We start from the raw sequence: 18,285 nt of genomic DNA, 5'->3' as shown, positions 1-18,285 counted from the left end.
ATGTAATTGTAACCCCTCTGTACAGTATGTTCACAAATAAAAAACAAATAAATAAATTAAAAAAAAAAGAATCAAGGCAGCAGGATGGTGGGCATGCTACTGATGGTGAGGAAATGATGAGTGTTTCTCACAGGTGCATTCTGTTGCTGCCAAATGATGGTTCCATAATACTCTTCCCATTGCACAGCAGGGAGCATCTTACCCTGCTCCTAGTCCTCATTCTTGAAAATCCCTTCAATTCACCGTGACAACAGAAGTCTATTTTTACTTTAGCAGTTTAATTCAGGGAGCTTTACTAACAAAATCTCATTTAGTCACTCAATAATGTTTAGTAAAGATTTAGCAGGTGCCTTTTGTGGTTCTGGGAAGTACAAGTCTAAGCAGCTGGATAATGGTTCTTAGAAATTCCTCCACTCTTTTTGTTGTTGGTGGTGGTGCTATTGGTGGTAGTGGTCATGGAGCTTGAACTCAGGGCCTGGCTGCTGTCCCTGAGCTTTTGTGCTCAAGGCTAGTGCTCTACCACTTTGAGCCACAGCATCACTTCCAGTTTTCTGATGGTTAATTAGAGATGAGTCTCATGGTCTTTCTTGTCCAGGCTGGCTTTGAACCATGATCCTTAGATCTTAGCTTCCTGAGTAGATAGGATTACAAGTGTGAGCCACCGGGGCCTGACCTCACTCTTATTCTGGAACTGTGAACAAATGAAAGGGCTTACAGATATGATAGGATCTCCATATGAGAGCTTATCATGTATTATTTAGTTGTAATTTGTTATAGAGGGCAAGTACAATAAATGCCAATAAAATCTAGTAACACGTGTAGTCTCACTGGACACTTACTATCATTAAAGGCATTTATTTTTTCCCTCAAAATTTCTCTAAGTGTGTTACAGTCAATACAAGTTCTATAAGAGTTTTCTAATTAGACAAATAGATGGCATGAGCTTCTTGGAAATTCACAATTTGCTTTAGCTTATGAAAAATGAAGTACTATTACACTTAAATATGTTTTACTTTTTTGTATTCCAAATTTTCACATGTATTTAACCAAAGAAGCTTTTAAACATATATTAACATAACATTATTAACAATAACCAATATTTACTGTTTTGCATGCTCCTATGTAGCAGGTGCTGGGCTGAGTTCTGTGAATTTGATGAATCCATTCCTTAGATGAATCCATTTAGTATCTCTGGCCACATCTAAAAGGAACCATAAAAATGTTCAAGCCCATTGTTCACATGTTCTAAGAACTGTCCAGCAGAAGGCATTACAAAAGTGACAAGTGTAAACCTATTGAAGGCCACTTGTCATTTTAAGAAGTTTAAAAAACTTTAGTACAACCTATCAATTTCTATGAATCTTGAAACAACCTGGGTTTATTATCATCAAAAATGTTCCAGCTTATCTTATCCAGACAAAAAGTCATGTTGCTAGAAAAGCATGTATGTCGCTTTGTATATAACATTACGAAAGTCTATCTTTCACAGTATCATTAATATTCTGCTTGATATTGTACCTATTTATTTTTTAAAGTATTTTGGGAAGAAAGATAGGAGTTTTTTTAAATATGAATTTGCCAAACAGATAAATGCTGTTACTGAGAAATTAAGCTGACTATCTCAAACTGTTTTACCAAAGCTTACCTAGATCACGTTACCCAAATAGCATTCTTAAATAGCATTCCTAAATAGCATTCTTACGGGGGTTTTGTTGTTGTTGTTTTGAGATGGAGTCTCACTTTTTATCCCAAGCTGGAGCTAGCATCACACTCAATCTTCTTTTTTCAGCATCCTGAACACTGAGATTAAGGGCTATACTAGTATGTGTAGCTAAACATCATTACTTTTTAAGCACAGTCACCTTTCCTTACACATACTTCTTCATTACCATTGTCCTTCTGTGTCCCTCCACTTTCAGTTCTTAAAAGTCTAGGAACTTTATGGATATTATATGACAGTGCAATGATTCAGGTAAATATTTGGGTTCTCACTTAAGGTAATAATGCTAAAGAGTATGAATTGAACCCGTATTTTTTCAGATGACAGAAGATTGAATATGGATACTATTCTAGCCCAGCTACAAATACTGCTACGATGGTTGCCCTTACTGAATTTCTTTTGCAACAATCCCTCTCCCACAATTTCAGGGGATATGGTTATGGAAACATTGCCTCTGTTTTTACAAGAAAATAAATAATTTAGAAATAAAAGTAGGTGAAAACTTTTCAGCAGTATATAGTTTAATTATAAAATGAGTAAGCAGTCCTCTCCTTTCCAATTACTTTTCAATTCCAATTGATAGAATTTCAAAAAACTATCATGGATGTATTTTTAAAATTCAATTAGAAAAATATCTGGAGCATTTAATTAATGTTAGCACTTATAATGCATACTAATGAGAAAAATCCCATCAACACTTTTTAAATACGATTGAATATTCAATACAGTCCACTATTTTATACCAATTAACTAGATGTTTTAAAAAAATCAAGCCCTGAACTTAAAATGATCTCAATAATTCAAACAGGTTCACACAGAATGTGCAGTAAACCTAGTGCTTCCTCATGCCACGCCTTTCTTTGCAGTAATGGGTTTGACTCCAGAGAGAAAGCCCTTTGTTTCTCTTGTCCTCTTACTGTAATAATTCTAAGTTCAATTGCCAGAGGTCACTGTTCAGTTGTATCGCCACATGACTCAGAAATATCTACTTCTACTTTCTTTCCACACAGCCTGTGGGTGATCAGTGGTACTGTGACTTGTTTCCTTGGATTAAATGACACTGGTCACACTTTTGAGAAACTTAAAGTACTCTATACAACGATACTACTGAGGTTACCATGAAAGGCTAAGGAATATGAGAGAATCTGTCCATCTTGTGCTTAGACTGTGTCAGGGGTCAATGCTCTTAAATCAGCCCTGAAGTATGTGTCAGTCAGTGACCACCCAAAGATGTCATGGGAACTTGTGTCACAAAGAAAGAATAGTTACTTCTTGCTGCCTAGCACTATGGCTATAGGTTTCAAAATACTCAACATCACTCCCAGGAAGGTGCTCATAAGTTGCTACTCAGTGATGGGAGCTGAAAGATTGCTACTGTCTTCCCTGATACATGTGGCCATCTGGTTGATCAGGACACATTGTAAGCATAGAAATACTGTCAGTCTCTCAAGTGCTCTTGGTTTTCACTGCTGATTCGGACTAATAGCTATACAAAACAAGGTTGAAAGAACCTATATAATTGCATCAAAAACCCACAAGCTGGGGCCAAAATTTTATTTCAGATTCTTTTCAAAGACTCCATTTGAAAATCTGTTACTGCTTAACTCTGAGGAAGTCCCTTTCAACTAAAAATGTTTAATTAGAGTGGCATTTACAATGTAGGTGATGTTAATGATGACATCAGATATAAGCAAGTTTATAGACACAATCACTAGAGTTAGAAACGTTAAAATATAAAGAATGATGGGAAGCCATAAGGAGCTTTTAGAGGGGTAGCAAAGCAGCAGGATTAAAGTTGCTCAAAGAAAAAAAAAGAAAGAACCAAAGGGGAACACAGGATTTATTTTTTTAAATAAAGATTAGAAATCCTTCGATGCAAACTACTTCAAATAAGCTATTTCAGTTAAAGCATGGTGAACACAACACCATGTGATTCATTTTCCTTTCTTGAAATCTGTTGTTCACCATTTCCATGAGGTCACACATGCACAACTCATGTTTTAAATCAGATCAGGCCACTTTCATACTAAAATGCTGTATGACACACATCAGGGTCCCACCAGTCATCACCAGTAAAGTCTGATAGCTGATTGACAGAGATGATGGTTTCAACAAGTACTTTCCTAGAAACAAGGTGCCCACTCTGGAGAATGCCAACAGAGGGAAGGAAGGAAGACTGTATTTTAGCTTGATAGGGAAAGAAGCTGATTTGTTCTTTCTGCTTATTAATAGACAAATATTTATTCCAACATTTCTAATTTGCAGTAGAGATTTGCTTCTTCTGAAAATTCAAACAGGCGAATGGTTCTTCTCTAACACTTCTTTACAAACTCCATGATTGCATGCATGCCTTTTAGAGAGATAAATGAAGATTTTTCAAATTAAGGAAATCAATCTAAAGCATATTAATATTGTATTTTATCTAAGTACTGTACCTGTGAGAATATTTTAACTAAAAAGAGGCAGTATGCTGATAAGTCTCTTCACAAGTGCTAGTTTTCATAACAACATGTAATAATGAGGTAAAGGAAGAATAAGTTTTTATGAATAATAGAATGCTAAAGAAAGATATTAACATAGCCGTTAAGTTTTTAGTGGGAATTATTACTTTAACAATAAAAATCATGACAGTAGGAATAAGACAATCTAACATCAAAGTATTCAGATGAACATAAGAATGAGTGAGGAAAGAAAGAAAAGAGAGGAGAAAAGAAAGGAGGGAGATAAATTTGCTAGCTTGACAATTAACTAGAAAAGAAATTGAAGGTCAAGGAGGGTGAGAAAAAAATACCACTAGAATCCTGTAAACCAAATGTCCCAACTTAATATTTAATATTCTTACTTTATACCAATTGCAAATCTTGTTGAATTCTTAAAAGATAACGCCATCATGTATTGTACAACTGAGCTTAGGAACCATGTGATATTTATTCAAAGTCTTTGTGCTAATTCAAAGGAAATAAAAACTAAAGGCTCAGAGAGATATTCCTGCACAGAGGCAGATAACAAGTCAGCATAAATTAAAACAGATCCCATATTTACACACTGGCAACCCTTGCAAAAGCTACCCTGATCTGAAGTTTCTTCTCTCTGAACTTTCAAGATTTAGAAGATAACTCATGATAAGAAAACATTTTCTGAAGTGAGAGACAGGGTAGGCTGGGGGGTGGTGTGGATGAGAATGTTGAAAAGGGTGACATTGATTAAGACTCATTGCATTCATAAATTGCTTTGTTGAATATCAACTCCTTTGTACAACTACTTAAAGATGATAAAAAAATTTAAAAATAAAGAAAACATTTCCTCCCCCATTAGACATTTGTGTAATAGTCTACGTTATTTCTGAAGCATTCTTAATTTTTACTCTTAAAAATATACCACCTAGTGTACAAAGACTTTCAAAGTATTAATGGCAACCCTTGCACTTATTTTTTCTAAAAACTCAGGAGAGTGTTTCTGAGTTGTGTAATAATGAACTTCATCCTTCTGTACAAATTAAACTAGGAATTGTAAAGCATAGGTAAATGAAAAACTGGGTTTAAAAAAAGAAAAAGTACTGACCAATCCATATCAGGCTCAGCTCTTCTTTTTTTTTTTTTTGCGTGAGAGATTAAGGTGCATACAGTCAACTGGTATGAAGGTCACCAAACAAAATGTTGCAATCTTAAAGTGCCATTGCAATGTAGCTGGCAAATGGCAGCCAATTTACTTGTTCTATTTCTTTACTTGGTATTAGTTCATTCCAAGTTATCCATAAATACACACGATGACAGTCTACTATATTTGCAAAGTATTTCAAAGATGGTGCAATTTTTCTGTAAGTTAAAATAAAAATTCTCAAATAGTGTATTTTTTAAAAAATAACTCCCTACATCCAGATTTTGTTAAAAGTGACAGCCAAACTCAGAATTCCATAAGTGATTTCTTTAAGATAGACATGAGCTATGACAAATCTGTCCTTAAAGTATTCAGTATCTGCCTGCTGACAATGTTTAAATTACCAAATTGTTTCTTCTGGAAAATTTTCTGATTCTCATAGGTAATAGCTGACAGCCATGAGGCACTCCAAGTACCTTGATCTTTTTCAATTAAAACCAAAAGGAAATATTCTGAGTTCGAAGGCTGCCACTCACTTTCTGCCTGCTTTTGACCTGCTGTTTCTATTGGCAGGGAGGGCTCCTTGCAAAGTAAGTAGATCCTCACTCTGAATGGAAATGCTCATCTTCTCAGTCCCCGTTGTAGACACAGTCTCTCTGTGAGTCTCTTAGGAATGAATCAGACTCCAGCAGATGAACACAAGGCTCAACTTTGAATTCTAGGCTTTTCTCAAGCATTGGATAATTTTACTTTGTGTTTATGTAACAGTTCCAGGGGTTGCAGGATCTGGATTTACAGAGGTGTGTAGGGGAGGGGGTGGTAAAAACCCTGCTTCAAAGTTTATGTTGTAACTGATAGAAAAGAAAAGGGGAACAGTGTGTGGTATGTGTACGTGTGTGTTTGTGTGTGTGTGTGTGTGCTGAAGGCCCAAGGTCAAGTGCACCCAGGGTCACAGGGGTCAGGACACATTCGTTGGCTTCTAGAGATCACTGGGCAAACCCTTTCCACTGATGGGAGCTACCAACTCTAGGAGAAACAGGGGGGTTGGGAAGGGTTTTCAATCTCTCTGCTTTCAATTTGTCTCAGTAGTCAAAGGAGAAACCAGTAATGCCAATTCTCTATCTTCAAATCAATATTTTTCACCAGGGATCTTTTCTGCATTGATTTTTTTTATTATTTCAGGAACTAAAATCTTTGCCTTGGTGGCTCAATTTTTGTCATGCCTTTAAATGTTGTGCCCAGGGCCATGTCCTCTACTTCATTTCCCTAACCCCGACTCAGACCTGTCACCTCACTATTCCCATCCTACACTGTGATCTGAAAATGAAGCAAATGTATAAGCCAGACGTGATGCCTGTGATCCTAGATAGTTGGGAGGCTGAGGACTAAGGATTACAGTTTAAGGTCAACTTGGGCAGAAAACTCACCAGATCCCTTCACAAGCCATAACTGGGTACAGTGGTACAGTCATCCTCTGCTCTGTGGGAGGCTGAGGTTGTGAGGATCAAGGTTCCAAGCCTGTCTGGGCAGAAAAGTCAGAGAGACTCTATCTCCATGGAAGGGAAACTAGACATGGTAGCACACACCTGTGATCCTGGCTGCTCTAGGTAACCCTGATGGATCTCCTGCCTTTCTTTAAGCCCAGCAAACTCTAATCTGTGTCTTGACCTTTGCCTATCATTCATTCTGGGGCTGTTGTGTTTTGCTCTCACTCTGTAGAGCTCCATCTGATCTTTTACAGCAACCTTTTATCTTTGTAGCTAAAAAACAAAAAAACAAAAAACTCAGATTCTACATTTTCTTGTATTTCATGTTTGTGTTTATAATTCTACAAAGTACAATCTAGGTCAGTTTCATCTACCACCATACTTCTAGCTCCTAGTCCAGAGCCTAGAACACAGATGATAAAAATGATTGTTTGAATGAATTAAGCTTGAATTCACTTTAGACTTACATAAATTAACCGGAGGCGACCCCCTACGATATATCATCTGCTGTGTTACTGTATTTAATTTTAGTAGCCTGGTATTGTATACATGTTTGTTTGAATTAGGGAAGGGAAGGGGAAAAACAGAATCGTGAGATGATGGGTAAGAGGGAACCAATGCAACAGCAATATACACAAGACAGTTTGTTGGAAACGGTCTTAGAGAGGGGGGTTGAGGGGAGAGAAAGTAGGAGAAAATTGAAGGAAGGGGTAACAAGGTTGACAAGCCATGTGCTCATCACATTACTTATGTAACTGAAACACCTCTGTATATCATCTTGACAAAAAAAAGAATTAAAAAAATCTAAGTGACAGGGGAAAAAAAAACCCAAAGCATCGCTGACTTCAGCAGAGAGATCCTTTATACACATGTGCGCGCACGCACCACACACACACACACACAGGGTCACACAATATTTTGGTCAATGATAAACCACATATACAAGAGTAGTCTGGGAAGATTATATTACTGGATGATATTGTAGCCATCTAAATTCATTTAAATCTCTCTTATTATGTTTTCACCTAAGGATTCAAGTCTCAGATCCTATCCTCATTGTTAAGAAGTCCACAACTCTACATATATGTACGTATGCATCTTCATTTACAACCTCTATATAAAATTGCTAAATGTAATATTCAATATTTGGAAATGTAGAAACAACCAAAAAATCTCTAAGATATTATTTTTAAAAAATTAAAAAACTTACAATATATCTAGACTTTTTTTTAAAAGCCTTTGTGACTGGGCACCATTCAAGAGGCTGAGATCTGAACATTGTGGTTTGAAGTCAGCCTGGGAAATAAAGTCCAGGAGACTCTTATCTCCAATTAAACACCCGTCCCCATCCAAAAAAAATCTAAGTGGAGCTGTGGCTCAAGTGGTAGAGATCAAGCCTTGAGCAAAAACAATACAGGGACAGTACCCTGGCCCTAAGTTCAAGCCCCAAGATTGGCACACTCAAAAAGCAAAACAAAACAGCCTTTGTGTTGTCATCATGACTGCCAAACTCATGCAAATAAGCCTCTCAACTGCTCTTATTCAGTGCCAATACAGTAAGTATTGGCAAGGGTAAGGAGAAATCAGAATCCTCATGCACTGCTGATGTAGATGTTAGTGATGAGACATTAAAAAAACACACACACACAAATGCAGTCTAGCTAGTAAAACTCTCCCATTACCATACTGTGGTTGAAAATCTACAAGTACACACACTGGATTGTAAAAGCAAAAAATTACACTTGGACAGAACATTCACAGAGTGAGACAAAGAAGGATATTCTTAGCAGAGGATCACAAAGGCTCAATAACTATGTGCATAGGATCATATAAAATGATGTTTATGGAAATGAACTCCAAGAAATGGAAACAAGAGGTTTTTTAAAATTTTGCTTCCCCCTCTCCCTTGTCTTTGTTTTTGATTTTTATCTTGTATGCAAGCTTATCTGTTTGGGGGAGGGTAAGGGGAACACAGAAATGGCGGGACTAAGTCAAATGCAGCAATGATACCCACTAGACACTATGTTGAAAATGAACTATGCAACTTGTGGGGAAGGGGGTCAGAAGGGAAAAAACTGGGAGATAATGAAGAAAGAGGTGACACTGTTCAAAAAGAAATGTACTCATTTCCTGACATATAACTATAACCCTTCTGTACATCACTTTTGTGATTAAAAACATAAACCACAAAAAGTTTAGTAGATCCTCAAAAGGTAATGGTAAAGTTACCATGTAACCCAGGAATTCTACTCCTTGATAAAGATCTCAAAGAAATGGAAATAAATGTGCAAAATCTCATACTCAAATGTTCATATCAGAATAAGCCAGGTGCCTATTAACTGATAAATGAGAAAACAAAATATAACATATCATGACATATATAATAAACATTATTAAGCAATAAAAAGAATTACAAGTCCATGCTACAACATAGATAAACCCTGAAAACATGTTAAGTGAGAGATGTCACCATAAAAGGCCACAGGTTTTACAATTTGGTGAATCTGAGATGGCTTGAATAGGCAAGTAAAGACTGAAAGTAGACCATGAAAATAATGTAAATAATAATTACCACTTTCTTCAGATGAGAGTTTTAATTTCTACTTTTCAATAGCACCATTAAAAGGTCAGGTTAACTAGGTGCTGGTGGCTCATGCCTATAATCCTAGCTATTCAGGAGGTTGAGATCTGAGGATTGCAGTTCAAAGCCAGCCTGGGCAGGAAAGTCTGTGAGACTCTTATCTCCAATAAACCACCCAGAAAACTGGAAGTGGTGCAGTGGCTCAAGTGGTAGAGCGCTAGCCTTGAGCTGAAGAGCTGAGGGACAGCCTTCAAGCCCAGAGTTCAAGCCCCATGACCAACAAAAAGAAAAAGGTCAGGAAAGAAATGCCATTTTCCAAAGCAGTTCCAACCTACAGAACAGTCTCATGAATGGAAAAGGACTTCTAATTAAGCTATAAAAAAAAGCAGGCCTCATGGACACAGTGATTGATGGCTTTCCTTGTACTTGTTCCTTGGCCCAGTATTTACAATTATAAGAAAAATGACATTTGCTTAAAGTCAGCACAGACCAGGAAGTTTAGACTAGAATATCTAACCAAGAGGGAAGCCTTCACAGGTGCCTTGCTCCTAAGCTAGTCATCATCTTTACTCTGTTCTTAAGCAGAGGTGCAAAGCATTCCAGGTGGGCTGATGGATTGAATTTTGAATTCTCTCTCTAACCTTTCCAACAAAATTGTTTTCCACCTGCTTCTCTTTTCTTCCTAACTCTTGGTTTTGAGATCTCATCCAGTTTGGGGGCTTCTATTTTCCCATGTTTTCTTGTGTCAGTGAGAAATGTGAACTGATAAAAGTCATTTTATTTTGGTGCTGCTGTGAGTTGTTGGTCAAGTGGAGCTTCAGTTAAATTATTACTCAGAAGTCAAATTTTAAAAAAACTGGTATCAACACAATACTCAAAAATAATCAAATCACTCAATCTGTTCAGATAAGAATTTTGACCCTGAAAGTTAATCTTTTACTTGGATATTCCTTGGCGACCTCTCTTGCTGCTTTCCTCTGTTGCAGAAAGTCTAAAGTACCTACAGAAATTCTGGCTTCATCCCAAAGGAATCTCCTATTTAGTAGGCAGGGATGAGGGAATTGTATGTTAATGGCATGTAGGATTCAGTTTTACTATTTCACTTATCTGGTTGCCGAGGAGAAAGGAGTGTGCTCAGCCTTAGTGCTGCCCTAAATGAGCTGGAGAATGTGAAGTTCTACTTAAACATCACTATTATGCTGTTACTCATCTACTTTCAGAAATGCATTTTAGAGCATTTAGCTCTAAATTATTAGCTGCTTCACTAGACTCCTTGCAAACTCTGATCTCCTCATAAAATTTGGCAGAAAAATAAAAGAAAACAAAGTCTTTTAGGGGTTTCAGAGCAAAGCATTTTAAAGTTGGAAGTGTTTGTGAAATATATAGGATCCATTCGTTCAATCTGTTGTAGTTGTTGCTGAACAGTGATTGACTTAGAATGAAATCAGTTCCTTCCCTGTTTCATGAGATGATAGAATCAAATTTCATTCACGACAGTGATAAATACGTTTAACTATTGTCCTATCATCCAGTTAGTATAATATTTGGTGTATTAACAATTCCCTTTCAGAGAAATCAGAATCCTCATGCACTGCTGATGTTAGATGTTAGTGATGAGACATTAAAAAAAAACACAAAAAAACACAGTTTTTTTTTCCCTTTCAGAGACTTTATTCATTTGAACCATTAGCAGTTATCCTAGGTATAAGGATAAAGGTAGTCAACTGTAACTTTGTCAAATTTCCAGTTTGTCTAGAAAAACTTTAGGGAAAAGTTATCACAAATATTGGCAGTTTGAGTGTGTGCCATAAATTAATAAACTTCATTTAGTTTCTAGTTAAACTTCATTAAACTACACATAACTCTAAAAAGAGTAACAAGAGAGGGAGAGATTGGGAAGGAGGGAGGAAGGTCAGGAGGAGAGAAGAGTGAGAAAGAGAACAGAAAGAATGGATTGACTCACAAAAATTTGTATTAATTCCATCATTAGAAAAATGAGTATTTTTACCACCAAATGCAGTTTCCACCCCCCCACCTGTATAACCAGGAAGATGTAGCCACTCAAAGCTTCTTTGCAAAAGAAAATAAAAATAGATTTTTTTAAAGAAGCTTCTTTGCAACAGACCAATACTGAAGAGTATATTTAGATTAGGTAAGCTATGCTTAGCATTCTCTAACATCTTTTCTAAGTCCCTTCATGTCTGATCCCTAAAGACATTCTGCCTACTCTTGGTGTTTGATCAGGGGATAGTTACATATGACTGATGAATGCAAGAAAGCCTCTTATAGACTGGAATAGTACTCCCTGAGGTTCTTATGCATTTTTCTAAATAATAAAATGGAACACAGATTTCTACTTTTTCAAATAAATTTCTAGCCTTCTTTAGTAGAATCTTACAAGGCAACAGAGGAAACTAGGTTTAAAGAACATCTCTACAAACAGTACATCTTTGTTATCTATGTAAGTGTTCGGAGTTCTTTCCATTTTTATAAAAATAGGGCTGTTTTAACATCATCATGTCACTAAATAACCCATTTAAGCAACAGAAAAAAAATTTAAAAATCTCAATACAAGGGAGCCTAAGATACTTTCTAGTGCTATACTCACAGAAACACCTGGCCACATCTCCCAGTGAGGACATTTGCTTCATAGGCTGGGCACAGTTGAAAGCCATATGAATTCATCAGGGTCATGACTGTGGCAATTGTTCAGTGTTACTTCAGTGTTTGAAAGCAGAGCCACTCAAACATGAATAATTCACCTGGCATCTTGTTAAATGAAGGTTCTGGTCCAGCAGGTCTAGGGTGGGGATCACAGTCCACACTTCTTTTTCTTTTTTAGCATATATATATATATATATATATGAATTGTAAAAAAATCATGGGTTTCATTAAGATATTTGCATACAAATATAATGTTTTTGATCATATTTATACCTCCCTAATTTCCAGTTTCCCTCTCCCCTGGCCATTCTCTTTTTCTCAAATAATCCCCTTTTTACTTTTATGTGTACATTTAAATCTAGATTTTAAATATGAGAGAAAACATCTGATGTTTGTTTGAGTCTGATTTATTTTGCTTAACATGATGATCCTCAGTTCCATCTATTTTCCTCCAAATAGCATAATTTCATTCCTCTTGTCTAAGTAAAGCTCCTTTGTGAATATATACATTTGCTGATGTGTACCTAGGCTAATTCTGTAACTTGGCTATTGTGAATAGTGCTGCAACAAACATAGGCATATCTGTATCTTTATTTTAAGCTGACTTTAATTACTTTGAGGATATACCTAGGAGTACCACAATTGGATCAGCAATAGTTCTGTTTTATTTTTTGCTTTTGTGAGGAACCTCCATATTGATTTCCACAGTGGCTGCATTAATTTACATTGCTGTCAACAATGTATAACAATTTCTTTATCCTCTGCAACTTCACCAGAGTCTGAAACTCCTTTTTACTTTCTTTTTCATTGTTATTGTCTTAAGTAGCTTGATACAGGGGTTTAAATCCAATATATCATTTTATTTATTTTAATTAATTAATCAATTACCAGTCCTGGGGCTCGAACTCAAGTCTGAGCCTTGACCCTGAGCTTCTTTTGCTCAAGGCTGAAACTCTACCACTTGAGCCACAGCACCACTTCTGGCTTTATATGTTTATGTGGTACTGAGGAATAAAACCCAAGACTTCAAGCATATTCTACCACATTCCCAGCTTTAACATTTCATTTTATGAGGACAATGTATCTTGTTTGTTTTCTTGATGAAAGCCATTCTAACCAGAGTGAACTATACTCTTGAGGTTGTTTTGACTTGTATTTTCTTTTATGACTAAGAATGTTAAACATTTCTCCAAGAAGTTATTGGCCATTTGTATATTTTTCTCTTGAGAAATGTCTGCTAAATTCATTTGCCCATTTATTTATTGGAGTATTTGCTCTTTTGGTTTTAATATTTTGATTCATTCATATATTTTTAATATTAAAATCTTGTCAGATGAACAGCTGGCGAACATTTTCTCCCATTTTTCAGGCTGTCTCCCTCACTCTGGTAATTATTCTTTTGCAGTGCAGATGTTCCTTTATAAATTTGATACAATTTCATATATCAATTATTGAGAAAGTTGTTGCCGATGACTGTGCCTTGAAATGTGCTCCTCAATTTTTGTTTAGTGGTTTCAGGTCTTTTAAATTGCTTTTTTGAGACAAATGTTGCTATGTAATCCTACATGGGACTTAAAATCACTATGCAGTCCAGGCTAGCCTCAAATGATTGTCTTCCTGCTTCTGCTTCTTGGAAGTACAAGGCTTACCTCCATAGTCAACTTGATTTTTATACAGAGAGGTAGGAATCTAATGTCAGACATCTACATGAGGATAACTCCTTTTCCCAGCTTGATTTGTTGATTTGTCTTATCTACAAAGTGTGTTTTTGGCATCTTTGCTCAGAATAAGATGGCTATAGCTGTGTGGATTTATTTCCGGACCCTCCATTCTATTACATCCGTCTCCTACGTGTTTCTGTGCCAGTACCATGCTATTTTTGTTACTATGGCTCTGTGGTATAATTGGAAAGCAGGTATTGTGATACCTGTAGCATTACTTTTTTAAATTTGGGATTACTTTGGCTCCTCAGGGTATTTTATGGTTCCATATAAATTTCAGGACTGATTTTTTTTTACTTTTATATACAATGTCTTTGGAATTTGAGATTTTGTATTTCTAACACATCCCTGTGGTACATCTATGCAGGGCTCTAAAGAAAATATCAAAGTAAAGGAAATAAAAAACACTTTGAGGCAGATGAATCACCATGGCTGACAGATTATCTGTGACGCTTAGGAGGTTTGGTAGCTGGATTTGGGTGACTGTGCCCCAGCTCTCTCGAGAAACTCAGCAGGCTAAAGCTTCCAACGGCATTGCCTAGTTCTGGCATGGAAGGCCAGAAATGGGTTTGTAATAAAAGAATATTTGAGGATGTCTCTGAAACTGTTAAAGAAGTCTTAAATTCTGGCCTGTAGTTTGTGCTAAAAATACTTTCTTGTGACTATTTTAAGAACTGCATGTGTGTGTGTGTGTGTGTGTGTGTGTGTGTGTGTGTGTGTGTATTTTGTAGGGATTCTACAATTATGACCCCCACATTGCTTCGCAGTGAAGTTCACATTTTCAACCACTCAGACCACTCAATAGATTACTATTCAATGCACAGGCTGCTAATAATGTAGCTATTAGTTTCAGTTTTGTCTACTGAACCTTTCATAGATGGTAAAATGAAATAAGTGTCCCTTCCTCCCCCACAGTGCAGCCAAAGCCGTATAGGTGGCTCCAGAGAATGGATGTTCCACTGGGAACACCCAACCTGTTCCTGAGGAGTGATTTACAGACTGCACTGGGAGAATTAGACACACACAACTCAAAAGGAAACTTCAGTTCTACAGCAGTACAGAAATACTGTACAGGAAATAATATTTAGAGCCTGTATTTCTTAAATACGTTACATACCATATATATTCTAAAAGGGAAAAAATAATCAGGCTACCAAGTTTTTATGTACTTGTCATGTCAGTGTTTTGATTGAGAATGTATTTATATTTGTATGCTGGGGGTATATTAATATATTTTTCTATTTCATAAGACAATTTCAGCAAATACACAGTTACATTTTAGCCATTTGATCAGGAAGGCCCTAAGATCACATCCACTGTCCCCATCTCTTTGCTCTCATTTCACTCAGAAAGAATATTAGTCTGTGCTCATTAAGTACAATTTTACTTAGCAGATTTACTTATTGGCACTTTAGAATGCCAAATCCAAACTTTCCAAAGACCCAGGAAGCACTTGTTAAAAGCTTTATCCATTCATTCCTCCTTTATTTTACCAGGGCAATTCAGTTTGAGATGCCATCTCTAAAAACATTAGTAGCTGACAATCTCAATTACTGAGTAATTCCCTGGATGGGAGTCTCAAAACCAAATAATTCTGAAAATAGTCAATTAGTGAATTAGGAAACATACTTTTATGTTCTTTTCCTTTACATTAAGATAGATTAAATGAACCAGAGGAAATTTGTTTCAGCATTAGTCTGAATGGCACATTAAAAGATAGGAAAAAAATCTGGTAAAAACAATCATGGGCATTACAGAACTAGCACTATGGGTTGAAATTTTTTGTGACTTTTCCCATTACTAAAGCAGATAATTGAGAGGAAATTATTTTTCAGGGCAATTTGTGTGATTTGTGATATGCTAATGATGTTAGCTTTGTATTTCAAACCAGTAGACTCAATTTCCCAATGTGATGTGAAACAAGGAAAGAAACAACTTCTGCGTAATTGTGGAAAGATAAATTCAGATGGATAAGATTGTTCTGCTTACCAGGGTTTTACCAAAGGTAAGTTACTTAACCTCTCTGAGCTATAGTTCTTTTATTTCATGAAATGATAATAAACCCAGCACCTATTCCACTGAGCTGTTGTGTGGATTTAGTATAACATTTATTTTAAAAAGCTTGGCATGTGGTTATGCACACTTTGAATGAATTGTAGCTGCTATTGTATTAGCATCACTATTACTTGTTTAATTAACATTATAAAATGTACGGCGAAGGTACAGGCCTGATTTACCAAGACAAAGCAGAGTATCTTTATATAAATGAGGACATAGCAAATTAATTTAATAATTAAACAGTTTTTTTGCCAAGTCAAAGCTGAACAGATTTATCCTCTAAAGCAATCTGATGTTATTTACTTGATAGGATATCTATTCTAGTAAAGAGAGATGACACTGGGTTTAAAGACTCTCTGGCTTTCCAAGAATTTCCAAACAGTTTCTAAGCAGGTGTGTTAGGTATGACATATCTGTAGTGTAGGCTGCCATACAGTCATTAAAAATAATATTCACTCACATGTGATAATGCTCCTCAGACACTGGTGAAAAAAACAGCCCAAAAATTATGGGAAGACTGGGCCAAGAGGGTCAATCCTATTTTTCTACAAAGATGAACACAGAAAAGGGTCTGAAAGGAAATACAGCAACATGTCAAGGATGGCTAGTAAGGTAGAGGGTAAACAGCTACAAGAACAGTTACAATTTTTTAAAATTCTTTCTGCTTAGTACAATTATTGGAACTCGGGAACTTTTGGTTAGCTGGCATTCTGATGCTTGAACCTCATTTCCAGTTTAGCCTTTTGCTGGAGTCTCATGGGTTCTTCTGCCTAACCTGTCTTTGACTATCCTTCTGATCATGAGTCTTCTGAGTAGCTAGGATTACAGGCTTGAACCATCAGTACACTGCTCAGTTATCTCTTAGGAATGAATTGTTACACATTAAAACTGTCAGAAGAGAGCATCTTGGACAGGGCCTCACATAGCAAGGATTTGGATACCTTGCTGACTCAAAATGCATGTGCCTCAGACAAGTTAGCACCTTCATTTGGGCCAAATGTTTCTTCTTGGAATTGAGAGCATTTGAATAAATGATCTATGTCTCTTTCTAGGCTGATTTTCTAGAATTCCATGTGCCATAGACATATGCTGCAGAAAACCTTGTTTTTCTTTCAAGCTAGCTCCAAAAAGGAACTATGGAAGGTAGGGGGTTAAGACAATGTTTTTTGTAATATTGAATGTAACAATACAAATGTTATTCTTTGATGAGAGGAATAGAAATACAAGAGATCATCTGAAATGGGCAAGGAGCTCAAGATAAACACGAGTTCACAAACTACATCATCTAGCTAACATTGTACCTTCAAATGGACTCACATTTTATCTGAATTCAAAAAATCAGTCAAAAATGTAATCCAAGTATTTTACTTGCATCTATGAAAACAGAACAATGAAACCTGATGAAATTATATTGAAAGTGAGAGGAAGGAAAGGGAGAGAGAATTTGTTGGTGAGTTTGATAGGAATACATTTTGTACATGTATGGAAAGTCACAATGAAACACCCCTTGTATAAATAATGTATGCTGATACACACGTATGATAGCCACAATTCTGGAATAGAGGACCCCAGTCAAATTGAACAAACTATTCCAAGCAAAGATGAAGAAATTTACAAATGGAAAGCCTCTGTATTATACTGCACCACCTACTGCTGTCAGAAGCAAAACTTAGCTGGTATCACAGCTCTAGTACAAATGCTAAACATCCTGAAAAATCTCTGTGATTAAAACTGTTTATAGTAATAAATAGCCAGCAAAGCAGCTCATTTGAAGCCTCAGACTCCAGACAGAACAAAAATCTGTTGTAAAGGGCTCCCTTTGGCTAGGAATGAGATAAACCTCCTGCAAGATCCAAAGGGAGAAAACACTTCCTGTTACCACCATTCCTCTCTGGAAGCAGTGCCCTCAATGCTGCCATAGAGGCTTCCTCCAGACGCTTTTCCAATGGCATTGAGAGGTAGCAGCAGTGACCCAGAAGCCTGGGAAAAAGATAATCTTGTTTCTCAGGCTACCAGCCCCACAAACTCTTCTGGGCAAGACACTGACTATGTGGACAGGGCACTGGAAAGACAAACTGCTCCTATGCATGAGTAAGCATGAGGTCTATCCACCAAAGATCTCTCTTCCATCACTGCTGAAAGGTTATCCAACTCAGCCTTCCAACTCTTCTGAAGGATTTACTCAGGCCCTGTGGCCCACAGAAGGTGATTTGGCCTGTTTCCTGTAGCCAGGGCCATTGAAGAGGTAAGGGAGATGTATCTGAAACCTAAGCAGAAGTAAAAGGATTAAGATTTCTATACAATTTTGTTACTGGAAAAAGAGTCAGGAAGAGAGGAAAGACCTGTCTTCATGCTAGCTCATTTCTAAATCTGATAATAGTCTCTTAAAGACCTCAGTACTATATTTTTCAAGGCAGAGGTAATTATATTACTGCTTCATGAAGTGAGCTTAAAAAG

At 36.6% G+C, this 18,285-nt stretch overlaps 1 protein-coding gene across 2 annotated transcripts in view; it reads right to left on the bottom strand.

Annotated features, from left to right (window-relative positions):
* The window catches only part of Thrb (thyroid hormone receptor, beta), a 371,662-nt gene that overhangs the window by 325,896 nt on the left and 27,481 nt on the right, over positions 1-18,285 (bottom strand). Inside the window, exon 1 of one of the 2 annotated variants that reach the window (XM_013010546.1) lies at positions 1,105-1,136. The exons of the other annotated variant lie outside the window; for it this stretch is intronic. The gene's annotated coding sequence lies outside the window, so the exon portion shown is untranslated. Of the gene's footprint in view, positions 1-1,104; positions 1,137-18,285 lie in introns of those variants that run through there. 2 annotated transcript variants of the gene reach the window in all.

This window comes from Dipodomys ordii, unplaced genomic scaffold, assembly GCF_000151885.1.
Source record: "Dipodomys ordii isolate 6190 unplaced genomic scaffold, Dord_2.0 Scaffold12, whole genome shotgun sequence".
NCBI lineage: Eukaryota > Metazoa > Chordata > Mammalia > Rodentia > Heteromyidae > Dipodomys > Dipodomys ordii.
Note: the sequence above shows the minus strand (reverse complement) of the source record. Positions and strands in the feature narration are given on the sequence as shown.